The sequence below is a fragment of the Manis pentadactyla genome, chromosome 5 (assembly GCF_030020395.1).
Source record: "Manis pentadactyla isolate mManPen7 chromosome 5, mManPen7.hap1, whole genome shotgun sequence".
Lineage (NCBI taxonomy): Eukaryota > Metazoa > Chordata > Mammalia > Pholidota > Manidae > Manis > Manis pentadactyla.
The window spans coordinates 95,799,060-95,818,825 of NC_080023.1; the positions used below are offsets into that span (position 1 = coordinate 95,799,060).

At 35.5% G+C, this 19,766-nt stretch overlaps 1 protein-coding gene across 24 annotated transcripts in view; it reads left to right on the plus strand.

Moving 5' to 3' along the window:
* The window catches only part of ANK2 (ankyrin 2), a 323,577-nt gene that overhangs the window by 161,143 nt on the left and 142,668 nt on the right, over nt 1–19,766 (plus strand). The gene's annotated exons all lie outside the window — the stretch shown is intronic.

Here is a 19,766-nt window from a genome sequence, read left to right on the forward strand (position 1 = left end):
CAGAATGACAGTGGCATCTGTGATTTATGAATAATTCATGAAAGTTCTATGTTGTGCTATAAATGTATTTTCTCTCCTTAAATTAAAAAAAATTCTCAAAAGATCAGCATTCCTTTGGAAATCTGCTACAAAGTGGGAATCACACTGTGGTTACCTCATTTTCCAAAAGTGGGCTTTACAAAACTCCTAAGGGAAATAGAAAAATTTGAGAACCAAAGCTTTATGATGCATATAATAATAATTATATAGGATAAGAAAAGCATATTCTTAAAATGAAATAATGGAAAACTTAAAAAAAATAATTCCAAATATATTGTACTATAAATTTGATACCTTTTTTTTCCTGGGGGCAGGGGAAAGAATATCTTTGCCCAAAGCTTTATTCTTGGTATCTATTATGTCTTTATGTAGAAATTGAGGTTCATATCTTTATAGTCAAATCTGTGCCCTGTCTCTATATTTAAATGCTTTAGCCTTTCTGACAACATAGGCCTCACCACAGGGGCCACTGGCAAAATAAACCATTTCCTATACCTCCATTCTTTGGCATAACTTTACCAGCTTCTTTGAAAGACCTCTTGTATAGGAATGCCTATGACCTATATTGTTCATTCATTCATTATGTACACATGGTTCTAGTTGTATAAATGGCACAAGTTCTGGAGTCATAAAATACCATGGGGCAAAAAACGAATCACCCCAGTTTTCTTTGACTTTAATAATAAGGGAAAATCTGTTGAAATTGTGACATTTTATGGACAATATTATCCATTTTTATTGTAATATCATACTGTTTTAAATGACTAGTGATTTCATAAAGGTTAACAGCAAATGCTACCAAATAAATGCTTGTTAAAAGTTATATCAGTTACTACAGGGTGAGTATTGGAAATTTACATGCTTTGGAGACTTCAAGCAGAATAAGCTACAACTGCTTAAGGAATAATTTTCTTTCTGAATCAATAAGTCAGTTCTTTACAGTCATAATCATGCTGGATTATAACAGATCTTAAAGGAAGATTTATATTATCATTAAAAGATTGAAATAATCTTTGTATTATATTCAATTAGTTCAATTTAAATTTATATTATAGGGAAATCTTGACAGATTTAAACTGATCTCTGTACAGTGAGAAAAATTAATAATGAAAAACTATGATGTTTTACTAGGTGCATAAGTCATTTGATAAGGCCTTTGACATTATTTGCCATATTGAATTGGGGAAGCCATATTACTAATTAAAAAAATATTATTAGAATATTTTAAAACTTAATGATTGGAATTGAAGTATAGGAATTTACATAAAACAGGTTGGTTAGAATAAACGCATGGTTTTAAGGGCCAGTGAGGGCAGATATGAATCCTTCTCCATATATGATTCTCATCAGTCCTGTTTTGTTTAAGGTACAGATGTCTTGTGACAACAGTGAACATCATGTGAAAGAGTAGGAGCCACACTCATGATAACTGGGCAGTCATTTCCTTGTGAGAACAAGGAGAGAGGCAGAGGAATCCCATATGCACAGCATGAATTCTGAATTTTATTCAAATTAAATTATGAATTTTTACTGAAATCATACCTTCGAATCTTTCTGAGAACATAATGAAGTCAAGTGCAGAACAGTCTTGTTATTATAGGAACATTGGTGTCCGCACGGTACTTTGCCTTTGACAAAATTCGGAGTTATTTGGAAGTGTACCCTAAGGTTATTGTTGAATAAGAAGGTGAGAAACTCTCTGAAAAGCTCCAAGGAATGAACATTTATAGGACTCACAGGTTATGGAGGGGTACCTATCTGTAGAGTTTTCTGCATTCTATACATTAATACAAGAGCCATATGAGCCTTTTCCTTCACATGACACAGTGCAAATTTTGATAGTGTTCTTAATTCATGAAGAATTCCAGAATACCAGCAGGAGCAAGTAAAGTATTTTAAATAGAATTATGTATTGATATAATACAAATGTATTAAGTTTAAGCTATTTATTAAGAAAATGTTTAAGTTTCTGTGTTCAGCAGTGGTAGCAGTGGGGTCTCTATTCTGAGCCAGTTCTCAGTGTGAATTTAAGTATTGCTCTGACAATGTAGGTCTTCAGGTTGGTTCTTGGTCTCCTGAATTGAGTGGGGTGAAGATCTCATCTAGAGCTCTGGAAAAACTGTTTTTCTGGAATAACGGGACTGGAAGTTAAAATGAAATAATCTGAGGAATGCCATTTGCCTTGCTTTCTGAAAACACAGGCATTGGCAGAAAATCTTTACTATGCATATTAACATCCTCCAAGCAGTCCTGTATGAGTAAAGCTGGATTGCCTTCCAGCTATCTGTACAGGCATTTGTCTGTCACTTTTACAACTAGTAAACCTATTAGACTTACAAATATGACTTAAAAAATTGTTCCAGTTATATATCACTGAGGGAATTATATTTGGAAAAAGTTTAAAAAATAGTCTCAGAGTGGTAAATTCTTTTAAATTCTTGTAGCACTTTTTCGCCTATTGATATTTGCTCATCTCAGGTTACTTTTTTTAATGTACATCTACAATTTCTACAAGGTGGTAAACTTCTTGGGGGCAGATAATTTTTCTTTTGCCTCTTGTAGTTTTCAGATTTGACATAAGGCTTTCCACATGTATGATTGGAGGCTAAATATATGCATGTATTACTCTTCATGTATAAGAATTAGCTTCATTGTGTATTCCAATCATTCCTAACACTAGATGTTTATATTAGTAATAGTACAGGTAATAATACTGACTACCAACCACTGCCTCCAGTGCATTGTGTACATCACCTCATCATCTGCGTTTGCTCCGTCATTACCGGTAACAACCTGAGACAAGGGTGGCTCATTTACTTAGCTCTTAATCTTCATCCCCAGACCTGCTTCTCATAACAGTTTCCAAAACAGTTCTATCTTCACTAGACCCTAGAGAATAATTTTAAAAATTCCTTTTTCTTTTGGCTCAAACTCTATGAAGCTCCAAGCAGTAAGCTGACTGTCCTGAAGTAGAATCATGCAAAAGGCATAAGGTAGAATATTTTCATTTAGTATTTTTTTGAACTATAAATGTTATAATTTTGCAAAATGTTCCGAAATTTTGCTGTGGCTGCCAAGAACATACGGCCTGAGGAATTTCCCCTCCTCAATCCTCAATTTTTTTCTACAAAAATTTTCTATACTTTTTTGTCCCTCATATAAGAGTATTTTTCCTTTAGATCTTTATTATATTCTCTCTATAGACAATAATTAAAATTAGAATGGCCACTGTAATAAAACAAAGTTGCTTTAAAAATACTTGCTCTTTGTTTTTACAAAGCAAACTGGTTCATGTTATGTGTATTTTACTACCAAAGAAAAAGTTAAACTGGTTCCTGAATAGGTAATATCTCTGCATAGCAGAAGTTAAGTGAAACTGCAGAATACAGGCAGAGTAAAGCTTGTCAGCTGTAGCTTTCCAACTGTCTTTTATCTTAGGCAATGGGGCCTTTAAAGTTTGAGTTTCCAGATAGTTATAGAGAGAAAGGAAAATGTGATCTCATTACAAAGGATGAGCTAGAAGCTCCCATGAGACACTCTAAGCAGTATGTGTCCAGGTGGCTGAGTAGGAATAGATTCTAGATGCCACAAAACTACAGCCCAATAGTAATCCTCCACTGAGGCTCATAATTTTAAAGTGTATTTTCATGTGTTATTTAATCTCATTTTGCCTACAATGATGTAAATACAATGATTATTCTCAGTTTGGTTATGGGGAAAATTGAGGCACAAGGAGGAAAACAGCAGTCTCATAACAAATTAGTGATGGAGCCACAAACCCATGGCCATTTGATATGGACTCTCCCTCCAGCAGTCCTCAGCATGGTTCACTGCCTCCCCTTAACCTGTCTGTACCGTCTGCCTCCACGTGGAAGGCCCAAGACCCTACTCACCTCCCACAAGGGCCAGGTCCCCGGAGTGCCCATTTCCCCCCAGGCCAGGCACTCAGCTGCTGGGAATAACTAAACGCATGCCATGAAAGCTAGGCAACCAGGAAGTTAAGGGAATTTTATGCACTCTGGCACCTTATGCATAGTTGAGACTTGTTCATTCAGCCATCCATTCTTAGAGTGGTCTTTTACCTAACAAAATTTTAACACATGGGAGACTCAAATATACTTTCTGAAATACGGTTTATGATACATTTATTTATTTATTTTTTCTATCTGTGTCTACACTATTATACTTTTTGTTGGAATTTCTTGTATTTCAGTCCTGTTATGAGGACTCCAGAAACTCAGGTTTTTCTTTTCACCTCATTTTAATGGTGAGTCCAAATAAGACATTCTGATTTGGTGATTTTGATTTCATATTTTCCTGAAATATGAAAATTCACTTCTTTTTTTCCTGATTTCTTTTTTTCCTGTTCCATGTTCACTACTCTTTCTTCTTTCAGTCCTGTAGATTTTATTCCAAAAGAAGACTTTCCTATTTGTAACACAAACATGAGTAAGCTGTTGTAGTATTAGCTTTCAGATTTTCAGACCTGGACCATTAATGCCAGTTGCAAAATTACATGATCATTGATAACAGCCCCAGAATTTTAGGGGTGTGCACATCCACTATATGCAATGATAGATGTGTTTTCAGGTGTAGTGTCCAATAGTTTATTCTTCTTTGGCCCTCACAGATAATTTGAATTGGGCTGTGAAGAGGAAGAAAGCTTACACAGTTGGCCGGCACACCCATTAAAGTGAATTGCTTCCACACGGCCATAGAGCCATCCTTGGTTCCCAAAACAAAAACTCAAAATAGAACATTCCGTTCTGTCACACACACACACACAGACATGCAGACACACACAGTGTGTGAAATGGGATCTGTGATCACAGATTCAAAAAAAAGGTTTTGTTTTCAGCATTTTTTCCCTCCAAATATATACATACGGTTCTCTCTTAACAAAGTTCTTAGTTTCTTTTTTAAAATTGGGAAAATTTCTATTGTAATACAAATTTTCTGCAGTTAAGATGAGGGCATGTGCATACATTTGATTAGGATAAGGAGGAAGTCAGGATACTTAATGTCGTCTGAAAATCAGTTCATTGGGTGATTAAAAGTTTGCAAGAGTATCTGTGTCCTCAACATTCCAAGTTAAACAAAAACTTTTTTACATTTTCTCCAGTTGTCCATTCTCTGATATGCTTGGAGAATTGGTGAGAATTGGTATCTTTAAAATTTTGCATAGAATGGAATTATTATATCATATCCCAGTATAATTCCAACATTAAAATAACTAGTCTGCTGCACACAGGCACACACACATATCTGAAAAGACATGATAATATTTTCATTTACAATAAAATAAAGCAATTATTCCATTTTTGAAATAAAATTAGTACACTTATATTTCATCTTTATGCTCCTTATCTGGAGACAGGTGATGTGGAAAGGCTGAATACTAATGGTTATTTTGTCCTGAAACCTGAGTGAATCAAGGCATAAACATAATCAAATGTAAATCTTTGGTAGATTTCCCATTTGTTTATCACTTCACAAACATATACAAGTCCAATATTACTTCATTTTAAAGGAAATAAAATTTATTATAATGTAAGACTTATAGGGAAAAGAGTAAAATGGCAAAAATTACTAAATTTCTCTTAATAGAGTTCAGATTTCATACAGAAGACCCATCTTTTCCTCTCATCTGAGTTAAAGGAGGGTAAGCTACTGTGGCAGCAAATAGTTAAAATAGTACTGAACAGTCTGCCTCTTACTTTAATCTCAGAGCACAATTGTACATTCCACAGAAACTAAAATGCTGGGAAAAACCATCAGGAAGACCTCAAAACAATGATCCTTTGAGGCAAAGGTCACAAAACATAATGAAAATGTAAAAGCATGACACTAAGTAAAAGTTGCCAACAGAAACTTACGGGAAGTTATCCCTCACTCCTGCCTTCCCTCATGAACAAGTATCTGGGTATTCAGCGTGTGCTTCCTAATATTTCCTAGAGATACAGTGATGGGGCGGGGAGACCTGAGAAAGTGGTGAGTGAGCTGCTCTCTCTTTTTTGAAACTCATAATTTTATTTTTTATTTGTGTTTTCCAGTTTTACTGAGGTATAACTGACAGTTAAAATTGTATGATATTTCAAGTGTACACGTGATGATATAATGTATATACATACTGTGAAACGATTGCCCCCTTTGAGTGAAAATATCTTTCACCTCACATCTTTCTTTCCTTCCTTTTCTTTCTTTCTTTTTTTTTGGTAAAAACATTTGAGTTCTGCTCTCTCAGCAAATTTCAATTATATGATACAGTGTCATCAACTGTGGCCACCATGCTGTACATTAGATCCTCAGACCTTTTTCATCTTATAACTGAAAGTTTGTACCCTTTTACCAATCTCTCCCTATTGCCCCGCTCCCTAGCCCCTCTAAACCACTCTTCTACTTTCTGCTTCTATGAGTTTGAATTTTCTTTTAGATTCCACATATAAGTGATGCCTGTAGTATTTTTTTTCTTTCTCTATTTGGTTAATTTCACTTAGCATAATGCCCTCCAGTGAACTGTCCTTTTAAAGAAAGGAATTGATTGAAAAATCAAAGGTGAGAGGAGTTGCAGGGTACCATGGAAAAATGAAATAGTACATGCAAGAGCCTAAAAAGAAATCTGGACATTGAAAAGGGGAGATGAGGCATATATGAGGCCTGAGAGAGAAAGTCAGATCCTGCAGGCCTCGGAGACATATTAAGGATCTTGTTTTAAGATGTTTATCCTAAGCCCAATATGAGGTAGAAGTGGAAGACAGAAGAAGAGAATATATGGATTTTGAAAAGAATATTCTGTTCCAATTTGAAGAACAATGTGGAGGAAGGCCAGAATGGATGCCAAGCAAACTACTTGGTGATTATTCTAGAAATAAGTGAATCGGCTTAGAGCAGAGTGCTGGTGGTTTGCATGCTAGAGAAACGGGACAGCTTTGAGAGAAACGCAGGCCCTCTGGCACTTGGTGATGATGGCATACGTAGGTGAACCAGAGGGCGGTGACAAAGGTGCGTGTTGGTCTCTTCCTTGCCTGTCAGTATGGATGGTGGTGTAACTCACTGCTATAGAAAACACTGGGTAAGGCCAGTTTAGTTTTTCTTTTCGGTTTTAGTTATAAAAGGGTATAAATAATGAGTTACCTTTTAAGTGATTGTTAGACATCCAAGAGGAGATTTTAATGAGACTTGAGCCACAGGTCTAGAGCTCAAAGGAGAGTTCTGGAATGAGATGGGAACATTTATGGGTCATCTACTATAAGTTGTCATTGGACCAGTGGACTTGAATGAGACTGACAGAGCAGTGAAGCCAGGAGAGGGTACCGGTTTGAGAAAAATTTTTCGTTTTGAAGATAGTAAGGTGATGAAGAAACTTTGGAACATATGGCTAAAGAAATGTTGAAAAAGTTACAGTAATTGGCCGGAGGACACTGTGTTCTAAATGTAAAGTGAGCGAAAAACAGAAGGCTTAGAAGGAGTAGAGTGAGAGCCAATCAAAACCAGAGAAATAGGTGCTTAATTCACACATGGACTGGCTTCAGTTTAGCAGTGGTTAAGAGCAAGAATCTAGATTCAGATAACCTAGAATCCTGAATCCCACCTCCATCACTCACCCACGAACTTTGTGATTTGGGGCAAGTTATGTCTCATATCAGCACCTGAATTTACTTAATCTGTACAAACAGAGTAAATATAGTACATATAATTTATCATTATTGTAAGGATTGAAGGAAATAATTAGCACAATTGTTGGTACATAGTAAGCTCTCTTACATTAGTGCTGTTGTTATTTTTATTATTTTTGTTGTTAACTCCATGGGCATGGGAAGGCTCTTACACTGCGTGGGGAGCACCGGTTCCATTGTTATTGATTCCTTTGGTCCTGAATTACTTTCCTTCCCTGTTTATTGTATTGATTCTTAGGAATAAAAGTATAAGACATTCTAAGTTTGCATTCACAAGCCAGAAATATCAGAAGGGACAGGAGAGCAGTGTGAAGACCACTGAAAGAAACCTGCGAACTAAACCTATGAAGAGGAGAGGCCAGGAGAGAACCACAGCTATCCAATTCTATCAGGGCCTTTAAAAACAGATCAGAGATTTGCAGCGTCTGTTCATACGCTATTTCAATTGGTCTGACTAGGAAGGTTTCCTGTAACAATGCGCACACCTTGTATTAGAGCTGGTGACAGACATTCTGAAGATCAGGGATTTGCTCATTGTTCTCATCCATAACTCACTAACATTTGACAGTTGGACCAGATGCAAAGACTGGCAGCTTTTATTTCCATTCCTTATTGTAATATATCATTGATTAACAATCAAACAGCTTTGCACTTTGGAGCATGGCTCTCTAGAGTATATCATCTTGCATGGATACTTTGGTTCTTCATATTTTCTGAAGTTGTTTGGAAAGCTTTTTGACCTTGTTAATCAGCATCATGCTTTGTGTTTTACCAAAAAAAAAAAAAATTGTAGAGGCAATAGGTTGTGGACAATGTTTTAACTATTTTGAGAATGTCTCTCATGGATGCACTGTTAAATACTTTGCTTTATTCTGGGATTGTGAGTCCCTTGTATTCCTATATTATACTCTTCACCAAATTATTGTAGTTTAGAACTGGAAAGGAGTATTAGAGACATGGGAATTGAAGTCCCCAGAGTCTGGTGTTTTGCCCAAAGTCATATTGGTGAACCCTGTCTTCTGATATCTGGTTAAATATTCAATAAGATTTGATTGCCTATCCATCAGTCTTTGTCATTATTATTACCTATCATCTATTTACCTAGCTGTCTTAGTGTCACAAGTAACACATGAATATATTCTTATTTTAAACAATCAAAGCAATGCAAAAGTGTAGGTAGCAAAATGTTTAATTCTCCTTTCCCACCTCCCATGCCAATTATCAGAAGTAATGATTATTTTAGTTGCTTTCTGGTAAATTCTCTTTAAGCAATTACATTTTTATTGTTCCTTAATGTAATTTTCCAGATATGAATGTCTAAAACTCTGAAAAGCACAAGGAAATTTATTAAGAATATTTTATTACTCCTCACCACTTCATTTGCAAAATCTGATATTGCTTTCTTTATTTATTGAGAGAAACTGACAGTTAGATAACTACTCATACACTCAAGGTAATTTTGTTTGTGCCTAAAACATTGATTTAGTTACATAACTTTTTTGAAAGATGAAAATTAGCACCTACATTATATCTTAATTTTTTTTACACTTTCATATTTGGTGCAATTCCTGAAAATTCTTTTTCAAGAGCTATTATAACCAGTATCTTAAATATGTATGTCCTTTCTTAATTGGAAAGATTTATAATGCCCAATAATTGACTGAACATGGTAAATATAAATTTATATGCAAATACATTACGCTGTTGACTATAGCTAACTATGTGTTATAACAGAAATATGATTATTTCTATTAAATCCATGAAAGAGAATAAATGTTTTTAAGACATCAAAATTGCCAGTGATCGATTTTGACATTGCATAAGTAGGCAGCAAGTGAAATAGATAAAAGAGTACAAATTCTGAAGCTAGATTGTCAAGCTCTTCTACTTTCTATGCTTCAATGTCTTCATCTATAATAGGAGCATTATAATCACAGTACCTCCCTCTTAGAAGCTGTTGTGAGAGTTAAATTAGTTAATCCATATACACAAGTGCCTGGCATAAGAACTTGATGGCTCTTAGCTGTCATTAATAACAGATTTAGTGATAGTGCATATATGCAAGAGCGGTAACAAAGTCAGTTCACTGATATAGGGTAAAAGATTACTACTAAAAGTGAAATCTATAGTTCATTTAACTGGCTTTTTTCATATACTCCTTGAAACAGGGTCAGTTTGGATACATGAAGTTGCGTTATCCTAAACACAGATATATTAGTAATTTAATAATTTAAGTAATTCAGTAGTTAGGACATTTAGAGTAAAGACTTTGATCACTTAGAGATACTTGAGGTTTGAGACTAATGAGTAAAAGAATGAGAGTTCTCTACTTAGATACTGTGGGTGATGAAAATTGAAGTACAACTAACAAAATGTGGTTTTAACCAAACACTATTTTTGAAAAATCACTTTCAGAGGGTAATTCCAAATGTGGAAAATTCTAAATAGAATATCATAAACTTAAAAATTATTGTTTACATGTCCTATGGTACAATAGTAAGAACATTTTGAAGTGTCTAAAATATAGTATTAGTATGCCTTAGTTAGAACAGAGCATCAATGAAGCTGAAGTCACGAGTTGAAGGTGTGTAGAAACAACTTTAAATTGCTGTTTAAAAGCACCCAATGTTCTTTATCAGTTTGGGTTGGTTTGCTTTAAATATAAAGTTCCATTCTACACCTGTTATTCAGGGAGATACCACTTTTTTAGGACAAATTGATGGCACTTTTATGAGTCACTTTTGTTTCATATGCAATATTTTAATATTTTAAAACTTATGTATATGAACTAAGTTTAAATTTTAATAACTTAAAAGTTACCTAATTAAGAATATCAGGCTTCCAGAGGAAAATACATAGAACTATCATTTCCAGAGGAAATATACTCCAAACCACTGCAAAAACATTTAGAATGGCAAAGTCCTAGAAGTATTCTCATGAAAGCCAGTAACAAGAAAAGGATGTCAGTGAGACTAGTCAACGTGGCACAAGCCCTAACCAATGCCATGAAACAAGAATAAGAATAAAAAAGAGACAAAAATGTTGTTTTATGTGGAAGAGGTGATTTTTCAAGTAGACAATCCAAAAGAACCTACAAGTCAATTGTTAAAATATTTTGACATTTATTAAGAGCCTACTGTCTGTTCTATCCCATGTGTCACAGAATTGTCCTGTCATGGTATTTGGCTAAGATTTTCTTCAGTCTGACCGCAGAAATGAAATATTCTCTTAAGAAGTTAATACTAAAACAAAGTAGTGAGTTTCATATCTAAGAATGGTAGATTAGGACTTCAGGTATTTTATATGAAGTTGGATTTCTGAAGTACAGGTCAACGCTTAGAGTGTGCTTGCAAGACCGACTTCTACTATATTTTCTGTTCTTTTAAAATCATTGGGACATATTTTTGTTTAATGATTTCAAAATGTCACAAAAATCATATCATTGTGAAAGCACATATGTTTTCATTTGCAAAGAATAGTCTTTAAAAATTTTGGATTTTCATGATTGAAACAGATGTGAACCAACAATGTTACCCAAAGACATTTACCAACTATCTGATTATACAAGAGATTTTCCTGCATGCTGTCTGAACATAGCTTGGTGTAATATTTTAAACTGTAACCCTTTAAAGTGTTAAGTTTAAATGACATATTGACTTGAAGACACGAATAGTGAGGAACATAAGCAGCAGGATAAAACCTTGACCTTAAAACGCAAAATAATAAAGGTGTATCTTTTCAGGAGAGCATGAGAGACATCACTAAGTGGAGCCAAACACAGGAGCAGGGAGGATTCCATTCTACTTCTGAATAAGGACAGAAAAGCAATGAAATATGCTTAGTTAGTCCAGGCGTGCTGCATTTAGAGACATAGACTTCATGAGAGACTCTACAGTCTAGTGGTTACAAACCCCTATGCTGTCGCTATTTGTGTGACATTGGGCTTGTTACTTAACCTCTCAGGGATTCCTCTGTAAAATAGGTGTTTATTGCACAGGGTAAATTTAAAGATTAAATGAGTTAGTACTATATATGTACTAACATGTATAGTCCTTAGAACATAACTGGTACATGCAAATACAATATAAATGTTGGTTGGCTGTTATACTAATTATTAGATACAACAGCACTATCTATTTAAATTATGAATAAGCAATAAATGGTTTGGAGCTTCAGTTGAGGACAGTATCTGTTATTGTGGCTGATTGTCCATTGGAGCTGAGAGATCATTATTATTTAGAGGTGGTGATAGAGAAAAGATTACACAGAAGTTTCATCTTTAGTAACTCGCAATATTTAATGTTGCCTGGGTATAACATAGGTTCAGAACAAAGGTAATGAAACAGAATAAGAAAAAGCACTTGCTACAAAGAGCAGGAAAGAAAATAACTGTATTCATTGAACACAGACCATGTAAATACGCCAAGCCCTGTTCTAAACCCTCTAGGCTAGGGATGCAACAAAATAGCCTCTGCTTTTTAACTTCCAGTAGCTGAAGCAGCCAGGCTAAAAAGCATCACTTATTTTGTGTGCTATCTTTATGTAATAATTAGTTTTTCTATTTTTTGTTATTTTAACATAATTAACATTTTAAATCTTATTTAACAAATTTACTTAAATATGATTTAATGAAGGAATAAGCTGCTCTTTATCTCTTCTTATACATGAAAAACACATGTTAAAGGTTGGATATAAAGGACTCGTTACTTCGAAAAATCCTTGTTTTTCCTCTTTCAACTGTAAAACCAGCCTACTCTCTCTCTTTATATGTTTTCTTGGTGTATTTCAAGTCTCAGCCTCCTAGTATGTTGACTTCTGTGAAGAGCAAGCAATTTCTGGCAAGACTGTCATTAATACTAATATTTGTCATAATCTTTCAAATTACTGAGAAAATTATTAAGGATGTGAATTTTCATAAACTATTTACCAATTATTTGTCACCTTCTGATTTTATAGCTTGGAATTGTTTGAGGTGAAATTATGGGATGCCATCAGCAATCTCAGAAAATCCAAGCTTTCTCAAATAGTGCAGTTTATAATATCAAGAAGAGGGAGCGCTAGCTACTGGCAGATCAAATTCTAGCTTTAGACCTTTAGAGGTGCTTACTTCTATCTAAACAACCTGATTCTGTATTTACGTGATTTACTAAATATTCATTTGCCACAACCGAAAGAATTCTGTTCGATGACAATGACAGTGCCTTATGAACACTAACTAGGAGTTATCCCTTCCATAATTAGCTCTGTTAAGACTTCTTCATTTGAAAGCATAATAATAATCATCATCTCAGTGACCGTGCCCGTTGTTGTTTCAGGCAGGCATACTCTAGAAAACACATCCAACAGATCAGCCTATTGGTTGGTTGTGGGTACATTTGAAGCCAAACATCCAGCCAGGATTATCAGAATACAGTGTTTATTTAAAATCTGACTTTCAGTGGGAGGATAAGGAGTGGATGGGGCATACTTATGTTGTTTGATGGGTGGGCCTTGAGGGGTAACATCTTCCCTCAAAATTATTTGGGTGAAAATTGTAGTTTTTCTAGTTTAAAATCAAGAACTCTGTGCACCCAGGTATTTTAGCAGATCAAGTACACTTTTTGAAAGAAAATGTTGCTATAGGTACCTCTAGGTTGGAGTAAGTCACCTTCTGTCTCAGTAAGGATATGTCACATACACTGTTTTCAGGAGTAGCATGAATCAACCTTGCCATCACAATTGCTAGTTAGAGTTTATTTCCCTGGATGAGTAGCCGCTCTCCATTCGATAACGATTCTTCCCCTGACATGCATGCACCTGAGAGAACTCTTCCAAGGAACAGCCTCAGGCATGTTCACACAACCAGCTTCTGTGTCTTCTCTGTTTCTTGTATGAAATCAAGATTCTAGATGGCAATCAGCAACTTTCTTTTCTCAGAAATGTGACAACTCCCATCATCCATCATGTTTCCCTTATTTATGTGGCTGCCAAAATGCAAGTGTTCAGTCATTATACCTAACTCAGTCTGGGCTCTTCCACTAGATTTCTGCAACTACAGTTTGTTCAGGCCTGCCTATATTGCCTTATCTTGATTATAGATACATAAATGTATGTTAACTGTAAGTATATATAAAGCATTTTAGATATCCTTAAATCCTTTGTAAATGTGTATATATTTCAAGGTATAAATTATAAATAAATACTCCAAAGACAGTAAGTCTGGGTGCATGACTGATTGGTTCCATGTGTTGTCTACATAAGTTTTTTGATCATTACATTATTTATTCTTTGAGGTTATATCTTTGGCAAGCTGTGAACTAGAATGTGTTAAGCAGCTGTTAAATACTGAGACTATTACTTGGAGCTGGTTATTTTAATGGATCTATTTCTTTTCTTGGTCTCAGCACTGTCTCAGAGCACTGCCTGCTCTAACTCCCTAGCAACTTTAAAAGAGCTTAGATAAGGGTAAATCAGCATAGACAAAAATCCCACACTTAGTAAGGGTTCCTTTTGCCCTTAAACTACTCTGTTGCTCCATCACCAAACCTGTTTATATCTCCAGATCTCATCCTAAATTCTGTTGGTACAATAAGTGTAATGTGATATGAAATGAAACCTTGGTTATATCCCAAACTTTTAATATTGTACAAGAGGCAAGAATAGTATTATAATTTTGAGCACTGTTCAGTGACTGAGAAAAATTATAGCAAGTAGTTTGGAATTAAAGAAAAGGGAACTTTTACTTTGGAAAACTAAGAAAGACATTTTTGAATTCCAGTGAAGTGTGTCAGTGTATTTGTGTGTCTCAACTACATGTTTTAATTTGCAAATTGGCATGCAAAGCACTCTAGTCATTAAATAGAAAAATGTGGTAGACATTGCTGAAGGAAGCAATAATTTCATTTAATTAAATATTTAGACTTCCTAGATGCAGGTCTCAGTCTATAAAAAATAGTATATGATTACCTTGCATATTTATTAACAAAAGCTAAGGCTACTAGTTGCAGCATTGACAGGATTATTAAAAATGTGGCTTTAGGTACGCTGGTCCAAATGTGCTATATAGGGTTTTGTTGTTAAATGTGTTTTTAAAGACTTGGAGCAGCATTTTATTTTCTCAGAGACAGTTGGGCAGAAATAAGAAACATTTGGTAATCATTAACTTAAAAATTTTTTTTGGTGTAATCTACAAGCGTAGTAAAAATTCTCTTATTTTGAGTATTTTAATCTGAAGTCAAAAATTGTTTAATCCTATTACACTTCACCTCAAAATAATAAAACAATAAACAACTAAAGTAGTATTATTCAGTCTTATGGATTTTACTCTGTTGGGGGGAATAAAAGTACCCTACACTGGTTGTTACTGCCTTAACTTTCTCAATATCGGGGACCTGTAACCAATAGTCAGTACTTCTACTTTTGGAGGTGACACATTTCCTCTTACCTCTCAGTTACTGGGTCATTTATGCCCTCCATTGTGTTCTTCAATGATTGGATCTCCGACCTGAATTCATTCCTCAGTTCTTGACTTCTTTCCGTACCTCCATTAGCATGTTAATGATTTTTATTTTGAACTCCCTTTCAGGAAGAGTCACGAGGTCCATGTCATTTAAATCTTTCTCGGGAGTTGTATTAATAATTTTACTCTGGACCAAGTTCCTTTGACGTTTCATATTTGTGTATGGTGCCCACTAGTGTACAGAAGCTCTACTCTCTGGAATTGCTCAGCCCCTGAAGCAATGTCAGGGGTCGCAGGGGAGCAGTACTGGTGCCTGGGGGAAGGAAAGAGCTGTTCCCTGCCTCCTGGCTGCTGTGCCTTTCTCCACTGCCTGAGCCAGTGGGCCGGGCACACAGGTATAAGTTTTTGTCCTAGAGCAGCCGGATATGGATCCCTGCTTTCCACAAGCGGCCGGAATCCCAGTCTCCCCAGGGACTCTGCCTGTCCCAGCTTTCCAACCCCAAAATCACGAGAGTATGATGAAAGCACCATGAAATGTAGGTTTGTGCTCCCAGCACAGATCTCTGCAGCTGGGTGTTCAGCAGTCCCAAGCCTTCCACTCCCTTCCTGCTCCATTTCTCTTCCTCCCGCGGGTGAGCTGGGGTGGGGGAAGGGCTCAGGTCCCGCCATATTAAGGCTTTCATACGTTACCCTGTTTTGTGAGGTCTGCTCTTTTCTCCAGGTGTCTGCAGTCTGGCGCAGCCTTCTTTCCTGTTGCCCTCTCAGGGTTAGTTGTATCAATTATATTTTCATATTATATGCGGTTTTAGGAGGAAGCCTCTGTCTCACCTCTTACGCCGCCATCTTTAATCTTCCTCCTGGGTCATTTATGAAGTTGCTCAAAAATACAAATTTTTAAAGTACCTACTATACATGCCAAGCAAATGGTATTACATAGTAAAGATCAGAACCTAATTCTGTTGTTCAGCAATTTGAAAGTTCAGGAAAATTTATTTAAAGAAAATGTATTGGGGAATTATTTCCACCCAATTTCATTATTCAAATTTTCGTTAAATTTATGTTAAAGATTCATAAGGACATTTTCATTACTTCTATAGAGATTAATCGGGGAATAACATCTGTAAATGTAACTTTAGTTTTTATCAAAATTATTTATTGCATATACAACAGAAAGGCATTTACATAGATTGTTAAAAAATTATATGTGATTGGTGAGAAAGCATTTAATCCAGGGATAGATAAACTTGCCATTTCTATCAACAACTTAAATAAAACGTAGCATATAGCTACCTACTACTAATAAACCTACTACTGAATACCTTATTTTGTATTTGCCACTCATACAGAAAAGAATTATTTTAAAATCTCATCACTTGGAAAAGCAAATTTATTTCCTTACTGAAAATTATCTGCCTGCGTTTGTGTAGTTTAATCTCATTCTTAAAAATCTATTTCATATTTTTTCTGCAGATGTGTCTAAGGGTCACTTTGTACTTTCAACATTTTTATTTCTGTGATACCCTTTATGACGTTCTGTATTTTCAGAAAGTGCTTTACATCAGAAAATGCTTTACACTAAATTAATGGTGATAGTATAAGCTATATTTTAGTATAGTTGTAATATCAACTAGGATGCCTTCAATTGTAAATAAAAATGGACCCTTCTTGGTTTTCATGAGTTCACAATTCAAATAGGTAAGAGAAAGTCCAGTTTGTTTATTTCTTTCCCACTGACTTACTCAAAACTAAGGACTCAGATTCTCTTTTTCTTTGCTATGATTTCTGCAATGTCAGCTTTATTCTAGGCTTGCTTCCTTTGTGGATGTAAGATTAAAGCCATACTTCTTCTTTTTCAGAGTCAAAAAATAGGGGAACTTTGTGCCAGCTTTCCAAAAGAGTACCCTGAATTTAAATAATTAGACCATCTTAATTCTCTTGTCTAAACTTGAACCAGTCATTGTATCCAACAGAATGAAATGTGTTAATTGGCTTAAGTCATCTGATGCTAGGCCTGGAGGTAGAAGATAAAGAGAGAAATTAATTCAGCTTCATTGGAATTCCATGAGCTATGGAAGCATAGATACTCCAAGGAAAAACAGGGTGCTTTCAAAAAAGAGGAAGGATCCTGTATAGGCATCCAGTAATACTTGCTCTACATCTTGGGCATTCCATTTTAAAAATTCATTTAAAAATTTTTATTTACTTTTAAAATTCACTTGCTTTCTCTACGATTATTTAAGAATTCATTTGACTTCTCATTTTTTGCTTACAAATCCAAGAACATAAACAAGATAATTATTCCATCTTAGTTTAACAGTCTCATGAGGTATGTATTCGTTTTTTCAAAGTGAAACATGGAGATAAATTTTTTTGATATTTTAGAGTTACTTAAGAGTAAATGAGATACCACCAGCCACCTCAACTCCTTTGTAGAATGAAGTGGTGTTAGGTCTCCCATTAAATTTAAATTTTAAACTTGAATAACAGAGAAAAGCATGAATCAGAAGTGCTTTATAATTGTCAGAAACTGAGTAAAATAAAGTGAAGGGTAAACTGTCAGCCACTGTTTACTGAGCACTTACTGTGTACTCAGCAGAGTTCTCACTGCTGTCTGTAGGGATTCCAAACAAGTGCTAGGCAGGAAGCTGCTTTTAAAAAGTGTACAGGCTACATGCAAAGTCAATATAAACACACAAGAAACAAAGGCAAGCAACAGAAGATAGGATATGATTTGGTACTACATGTACAGAACAGACAACAACCTAGAGAAAGATTAGAAATGGCCAAATTCTGTTAATGAAAAATTCATAGAGAACTTGAACCAAGCAATAAAAAGGAGATAAAGTCTGAAGAGGGGAAATTGAAAAGGAAGACTTTCTGCATGGGAATATTAGGTTTGTGCTCCCAGAGCAGATTTCTGGAGCTAGGTATTCAGCAGTCTCAAGCCTTCCACTCCCTCCCTGCTCAGTTTCTCTTCCTCTAAGGAATGGTAGGTACAACTGAGCTTAGTAAATGTAGAAATCTTGGTGAGACAAACTGAGCTGGAACAACATCAGAGTACATATTAAAGGTTCGTCTTTAATATGACTATCGGGTGAGGGTGTGAAGGGTCTGATGTTCAGCTCTCATCTATGAAAACAGATCTTCAGTCCGGGTCAGTAAAATGGCAATCATGGTAGGGAAGTAATTTGTTGAAACTTACTTTTAGGAAGATTAGTTCAGATTGATGTATAGGGCACTTTGAAGTAACTTAAAATATGCAAAATGGTTCATTTCATGTGTTTTCTTGGTGATTTGCCCATGAGATGCTGAAAGCAGGGATTATGGTTCACCCAAGAATACAGTATTTTCAATGGTGCTTCTGATTGCTAGAATACCTAAGTATGATAAATACTGTGACAGATTTGCTGCTAAAGCACATGGCAGAATAGAGTAGTAGAAGGAACATGAGTTTTTAATTAGCTATGCACAGTTTCAAATCTCAGCTCTATGTTTTAAGTACTGTGAAACTTGAGGCATGCTGCCTCATCCTCCCTGTGAACATTCATTTGTAATCTACTCACTTCACAGGGCTGTTAGGGTTGCATAAATATGAAGTGTGTATTTTCTGTCTCCTCACTACCGCCACCCTAAGTTGCTTATCCAGTGGAAGTAAAAACTGGAAGAATTCTTATGTTTAATCGAACACTTGGACATTCTTCATCAACCAGGTCATGAGGGTTCCAATAGTCATGACAGTTCCAATACTGCCACTAGTTAGAGATTTCCTGCTCATCTCTAGGGAAGGGCTTAGGAGAAGATGGAAGAAGGCTAACTGTCCAATTACTAGGTAAAAGTTTGGTTGTTCTGTGAGGCAATTTGATCCTGGTTGAAAGGGACAGCTGAGGCGGGGAACGAGCACTGAGTTTGGAGTCCTTCAGGGTTCAGACCCTGATTGCACCACTTCTGGGTGTGTCCTTGGATAAATGGCTGTAGTCTTGTCTGTTAAATGGCCTGAATGATGTAGTTGTGGGGAAGAAATGAGATGCTATGGTAAACACTCCATAAAGTATGACCTCCTTAGAAAGATTTGCATCATTTTAATGTCATTTGATAGTTCAGCTATAATCCTTTAACAATGACCATTGGAAAGAAAGTGGTTAAAATAACTAATAATATCTTAATCCTGGTAAAGTATTACCAAGTTCAGGTGATCTGACAAAATTTATATGATATTTTAATTAATAAAATGCCTTCTCATCTACCAAGCAGGTGTATAGTCATATCTTTTGTTCTTTTGCCCTGAGTACACCCCCAGAGTACACTAAATAGTATACTCTTTTTTTTATGACTACAATTAGTACCCTCATTGGTTTCTTTATGTCCTTTGCAGCTGTGAGCCTACAATATATTTAGGGAAATAATTTGAATCATCCTGACCTTAAAGCTGGGTGGTAATTTGTGGATGCTTCCCAACCTTCTCTCTCATAATGCTAGTTCAAAGGAAGAAGATGATGCATAGTATCTGAGATGGTAACTAGAGTAGTAAGCCCAACCAGCACTAACCTGTGTGTGATAAAGGGCCTCCTAGCACATCATGGCTAAAGCTGCTGAAGAATTATGCTCGGTGAGAA